Below are 6827 nucleotides of genomic sequence, written 5' to 3' on the forward strand. Positions count from 1 at the left end.
CGTAGAGACAACAGACTGAATGAATGAAAGAGCTCTAAACTTCTTTGCAACTTCCTCTTCATATTGCTTAACTTGAGCAGCAAGAGCATTCTCCCTTGGTGTTTGTGGTTCAACATCTTGTTCTACTGCATTTTATAGGTTATAACCTTTCAAGTAAGTCTTCATTTTCACAGCCTAAACACCATAATTAGAGCCATTGAAAACTGGTGGAGGCTGATGAGTTATGTTTGGAGTTGTCATTATAACAGGGAATTAATTCTTGAGACAAGAGGTTAAAGGAGAACCACTAAGAACACAAGAGTATTGAAGAAGGTTATCTAAGGTCTTACAAGAATCGAGAGGAACTCTGATACCATGTTAATGTCATGGTAAAAACATATGAATTGAGAAAGAAAGAAGTAAAGAGTGAACTAGTAAGCTGCTGGACAGAAGCGGAATATTCATCTTATATCACATGATGATCACACAGTGATCATATATACATTACAAAATGATAGTGTAGATGACACTTGTTACAAACCGCTTATAGGTGTTCTTTCAAAATGAAAACAACACATTAATATCAAAATATTGACAGCTAGAAGTATGTAGATCATGCTGTACAAAAGGTTTACACGTGTCCATGCAGGGTTATCTTCTAACATATAATATTTTCTTCAATTGAGCATATTAATTTTAAAATTATTGTATTAGTTGTCATTTTAGGTTTTGTTTTTAAGAGATTTAAAAAGATGAATAACCAAACTAGGGACTTCCACTTTTGCTATGCTTAAGTATTTGTATGATATCTTTCATGATACAGCAAACAAATCCAAATCCAATGGTTTACCTCGGAGAACCCAAGTCTCATCCCACCAATCTCTACTTCCTTTTCCTCTTCTTTTCAACAAATCTCCTTACCTTTTTCCTAACTTCCACCCTTTACTCTTCTTACTTTCTCCGAGTCCGAGTCCCTACTTCCTCTTCAATTGACACCGTTGCCCCCAAAACCAATGCCACTAATGGGAGCAGCGTGCAAGATTATTCTCTGTTTGAATTGATCTCTCAACCTACTTCACAACCTGATGAATTCCTTAGCTTTCTTTTTAGACAGTCACTCCCATTAGGATTCAACACAAACTTTGGTTCCGACACCATTTATTCTGTAATGGGACGTGCCTGCACTTTCTTTTAGGATGAACTTCGATAGTACATGTCTTACATAGTGAATGGATCGTGTTCGGAGGACGAGCTGCTCAGCCAGAAGCTACTCCTCAAGGACTGCGAGCCACTATTTTTCCGCCATTGTCGCCTCGCTGCACCGTCTCAATACACCGAACCATATCCTCTTCCCACCAGCCTATGGAGAACACCACCCGATTCATCAGTTGTATGGACAGCTTATGCTTGCAAGAACTACACTTGTCTTATCAATAGGAAGCGTAAGCAAAAGGGTTTTGATTATTGCAAGGATTGCTTTGATCTTGAAGGTCGTGAGAGAACTCGTTGGACATCAAATAGAAGTGAAGATGGACTTGACTTTGCTATTGATGAAGTGTTAGCGACAAGAAAACCTAGTACAATCCGAATAGGGCTTGATATCGGTGGTGGGGTGGCTACCTTTGCTGTCAGAATGATGGAAAGAAATATAACGATTGTGACAACCTCCATGAACTTAAATGGTCCATTCAATACTTTCATGGCCTCAAGGGGAGTTATCCCTTTGTACATGAGCATTTCGCAGAGGCTGCCATTTTTCGATAACAAATTGGATATAGTGCACTCCATGCACCTTTTGAGTAACTGGATTCCAACAACGATGCTGCATTTCTTAATGTATGATATCTACAGAGTGCTAAGGCCTGGAGGATTATTTTGGTTAGATCATTTCTTCTTTGCTGGGGAGCAGTTGGAGGAGGTCTATGCTCCTCTTATTGAAAGCATTGGATTCAACAAGTTGAAGTGGGTGGTGGGGAGGAAGCTTGATCGTGGACCGGAGCTCAGGGAGATGTACCTCTCAGCTTTGCTGGAAAAGCCATTAAACAACTCTTGGTGATGAATTGCGCGCATTTCGGTCTACTTGTCTCTTTCATATTTTATTACTACTTACTATTTTGTTTATTGTGTATAAGGTTATCACGCCCAAAAGCATTAGGTTTGTAAGTAAATTGGGGAATATAGACTCAATAACTCTTAAAAATAATGGAAATTTAGGGCAGGCCTTGTTTTTGTTATATAAATATATATATGTGGTTTATGTTCCAAATACAAAAAAGAATAAAAGTTTTACTAGTCCCCATGGAAACATGGTTTCAAGCAAAATGCTCAAGTGATTAATTTCTCCTCGGGGAAACGTAATTTGCTGTTTAATCTTTGCTAGGACAAGTGCACAAATAAGGGACTGATTACATAGCCTGTAGAACAGAAATCTTCTACCCCATCTTGTGCTCCTCTTGTGGTCCCTAGGTGCCCCGTCCATGATATCATATCATCTGTCAAAGTAAACAGAGTTAACCCACTTTAGGACCAAAATCTGTTAACAAAAAAAAAATTAAAAAAAGAGACAAAGCCATTGAAAACATACAAACAAACACACAAAAAAATGGGAAAAACCTAGCCGATGAGCAAATCTATGTAAACGGCTACAAGCTATCTTTTTTGCTTTCTTTCTACCTTTCCTTAAGCTTAAATATATTTTTCTTGCCTTTTGCTTTATAAGTTTTTTTGTCCAACAAAAAAGCTTTGTAAGAGTCCAATGGAAGCAAATTTCTAGTTTGAAACCATTATACTTTGTACCATTCCAAAGGAGATGGCATTTCTTTTAATTTCGTAATCTCTACTACCATTCTTAAACTTCAAATCTAAATTCTACAAGTAAATTTTCAAAGTTTTTGGATCCCTCAATCTACTGCCTCAACGAAACCTGTAGAGATATAACGTCTAACCTTCACGTTTGTTTTGCAACTCTTTGTTGCAGTACATAACAAGGTTTTTGAGAAGCGGGGAAGGACTCAGAAACAAAGGAAGCCCTGGAAAAAGGCAAACAAGCCGGAGGTGGAACTGATGACAGTGCTTCAAAGGGTAAAGGGAAAGTTGGGAAGGGAGATGGGCTTGGCACCTACACTTATGTTCAAGCTAGGCACATCTTATGTGAAAAGCAAGGGAAGATCAATGAAGCGTACAAGAAACTGGAAGATGGTTGGCTTAGCAATGGTGATAATATCCCACCAGCTGAATTTGCAAAGATAGCTCAAGAATATTTACATTGTCCATCAGGGAAGAGGGGTGGATTTAAGATGGTTTCCGCGGGGTAAAATGGCTGCCCCATTTCAGTAAGTTGCCTTCAGCACAATTGTTGAAGCTTCTAGTGCACCCATGAAATCAACACATGGATACACCATATCATCTTGTGGGAAGGAAGGAAGAATTGATGGAAGCAAGCGAAGATATACTACTTATTTGGGTTGACTTTTTTTTCAAGTTATCTACCTCTTAAAAGTAGAAGTCAAACTAAGCACAATTTTAAAAAGCTCTTAAATAAAAAAAAATTAAAGAACAAAATCTAAAAGAAAAAAGCTTCAGGAAAAAGTAACTTTCTCTTCTTTTCTTTTAAAAATATGAGCTTTCAAAAGAATTTTTTTATTTAAAAAATGTCCTCATCTATTAAAAATAATCTCAATATTACTCTCTTAAAAAATTCCCTCTCTCTCAATCGATCTCTCTCTCTTCTTCCTCTCTCTGCAAATCACTCCTTTCCAACATAAATGGTGATCTCTCTCCTTTACCTCTCTCTACAAAGACTACTAGGAAAAAAATGAATTTGTGATTAATAGAAAATTATTTATTAAATATGCTTTATGGTAATTTTAATCAAAATTAGAACTTATATAAGTTAGTTTGCTAAACAACTTATCTATAAAAAAAACCTTATAAAAGTAAATTTACCAAATAGTTGTAGCTTAATTTTAAAGGTTATTATTTTTCATAAGAGCTTCATAATAATTTTTAAGTTAAAAAATGTTAAGTCAAATAGACTCATAGTTAAGTGGTGAAGATGAGTTTTATGTTATATATACAAACATGAAATATGTTAAGTTTGTCTCTTTAACTAATGAAACTCCGAGATTTGCAACTAGATAATGCTTTTTCTTCTAGTGGGATGTTTGCGTAAAAATTATCATGGAATAATCAATGCTAATCTTTTACCTTTCATCTATGTTTGTTGCTCTCAGTTTTGGTGGAGATGACTCAAGAAATAAAGCTAGAGACAATCCCAAACTTTATACAGGGATTAGAAGTACTGTAGTTCATTAGACTTTGCAAAAAATAAAATTCAAAGTTTTTAACTATTAAACAAAAAATAACTTCATTATGGAGTCCAAAAGGCATTTGATGTTGTTAATGGCCGCAACATATACACTAAGATAACAAGAAACTCGTATTAAATTGTACCTTGTTATGAATAAGGCTTTTGCCCAAACAACAAAAGGCCTTTCACCGACCAAGAGGACATGTTGTTCTTAAGATAGACATTAACTGCCCTCATTGCCAAGGTTTCGAATATACTTAAGAGCTGCCACCAAGGGTAAAGTGTCACGGGCTTTGAACTTTAGTCAAGTTTCATGTCGCGTTATAGTCTTGTGTACATAAGACTAAGTAAGCCTTAACGAGGGTGAGTGTTCTCAATCACTCAATAGTATGTAGCGGTAACTAAGAATGTAGAAGCGTAAAGTAAATAAACTTGAAGAAAGAGATTGGGGACAATAAATAAGTATTATTGCTCTAATGAGATATGAACAAAGTACCTATGATATAAGCACAAAAGTAAATGATTAATGCTTGATGAAAATAGAAAAATAAAAGACTACCTAAGATAGCTATTTATAGCCTCTAACCTACTTAATGCACAAGTAAATTAAAACAAGGAAATATGCTAACCTAAATCTCCTTGGAGTACAAAAACAGTAAACATATGTTAAGGTAATAATCCCTAACTTGTTCAGCAAGTATCCAACTCTAAACTGACAGGTTTGGCTATGGACGACATGCTCAAAATACGTAATGGAAAGAAAATTATAACTTTATAACTAAACAACCAAAGCATGCCTTAGCCCATGGATCACCTTGGTGATAGTTAACATATAAAAGCACAAAATAAATTATTATTCAAAAAGTTACCTTGTCAAGTAATTTCATAATCACAATAGCACTTTTCGAACCAATCTCGCTAACATCACAAAGAGAAAAAATCCTAGCCAATCAAGTGCTTGGCCTCCAACGGTAGTACACACGATTGCACCTGAACCTTCAACAAAGGAAGGAGATTTTAACTATACTTTGTGCTAGCAAAGAGGACAACAATTGCCATTTTCTTCTTTTTTACAATCTTAGCCAAAACTCTATTGAAAACTGCTTCATAAGTAGTTTTATCTTTCACATAAAGGGAGTGGTGGCAAAGAGAGAAAACTATTTTCTTTTTTCTGACATTCTGACAAAAACTAGGTTTTCTTCAATTGTGAAAAACTCTCATGAAAATAGTTAAAAGGTGACTTATATAGTTAGGTTAAAATAACTTCAATTTTACAATTGAGCCCTCAATATTATAACAAATTATAATATTAGGCCATTACTTAATTAAACTCTTTTACTTAAGTCCTTGAAAATTAAAATCAAAATTAATTTCCTTTATATTTTGCAAACAAGTCCTTATAATTATTACTATTTATAATTATGCCTAAAACTTAACTAAACTCTTTAAATTAAGTTTCTAGAAGTTAATTGTCTAGCATGTGATTTAAGTCTAACTTAAATCATCACTCTCCCAATTTAATTCAAATGCAATCATTATGTGTAACCCATTAGGTTCCTAACATGTTGGTAATGGAATTGGTTAATGACTTAATTGATTAGTATAAATTTCAATCAATTAATTTATAATCACTTCCATAGACCAAGATTGGCATCTAGCAATGTATCATGGCCACCCAATTGTTAAGGGAGTTAAAGGGTTTTTTAACAACCTTTCAGTGTACAATCTATCAGTGTAATTCATTCTCTCATCATATATCCCAGAGATGATAAGAGCTTGGTACAATGTTTACTCTTTTTGACCTTCACATTTGTTCTTGTAGTTATAGCATTAGTTTTATAGAGACTTATGAAACTTTTTTCATAACTCCATGTTGCCTTGGCCAAAGACTTCAATAAGCTAATGTCAACCAAGAACTAATAGGATATGTCCTCTAAAAGACTTGAGGTGATGATTCCTATTTTGACAACTCATTTGCCTTTCCATGCTTCATACTATACCCAGAAGCATCTCGTTTTGGCATCCTTAGTTAGGCACCCGTAAGGATGAAATCAAAGCATGGCACTCCACACATAAGACAACTAGGTGTTTCGTGTCTAGGGAGTATTTACACAGCTGACACATGAGAAGTGTTGTATAGACACTAGAGTGCATTAGCAAATGCATTTCTCATGGAGGGTCATGTACATCTTGCTCTACTAGGCAAACACCTATATTCTAGTTTCAAGTATCTCTATACTTCAATCTATGAGATCGATTGCTTACTTCCAAAGTAAGGAATATAAAATATACCAATCTTTAAGCATCATTGATGTCCAGTCTCAATGATACATTGTTAGGAACATTTTGAGACTATGCTTTGATGAAAAAGGATCTCATAACTACAACCCATTACGGTTCCCTTGTAAGTGTTGGTCCCAATAATATGTGCTAGAGGGAGGGTGAATAGCACAAATCGGCTTTTGACAAGATGAGGAACTAATTTCCAACACAAAGAAAATTAAAAAAAAGTAGACAATGCACAGTAATCTATAGTGGT

The 6827-nt window shown here is 35.1% G+C and overlaps 1 pseudogene; it reads left to right on the forward strand.

Moving 5' to 3' along the window:
* Nucleotides 1-841: 841 nt before the first annotated feature.
* LOC108661561 (putative methyltransferase At1g29790 pseudogene) lies at nucleotides 842-2035 on the forward strand (annotated as a pseudogene).
* The last annotated feature ends 4792 nt before the right edge of the window (nucleotides 2036-6827 follow it).

This window comes from Theobroma cacao, chromosome 4, assembly GCF_053813885.1.
Source record: "Theobroma cacao isolate CCN51 chromosome 4, ASM5381388v1, whole genome shotgun sequence".
NCBI classification, from domain to species: Eukaryota; Viridiplantae; Streptophyta; class Magnoliopsida; order Malvales; family Malvaceae; genus Theobroma; species Theobroma cacao.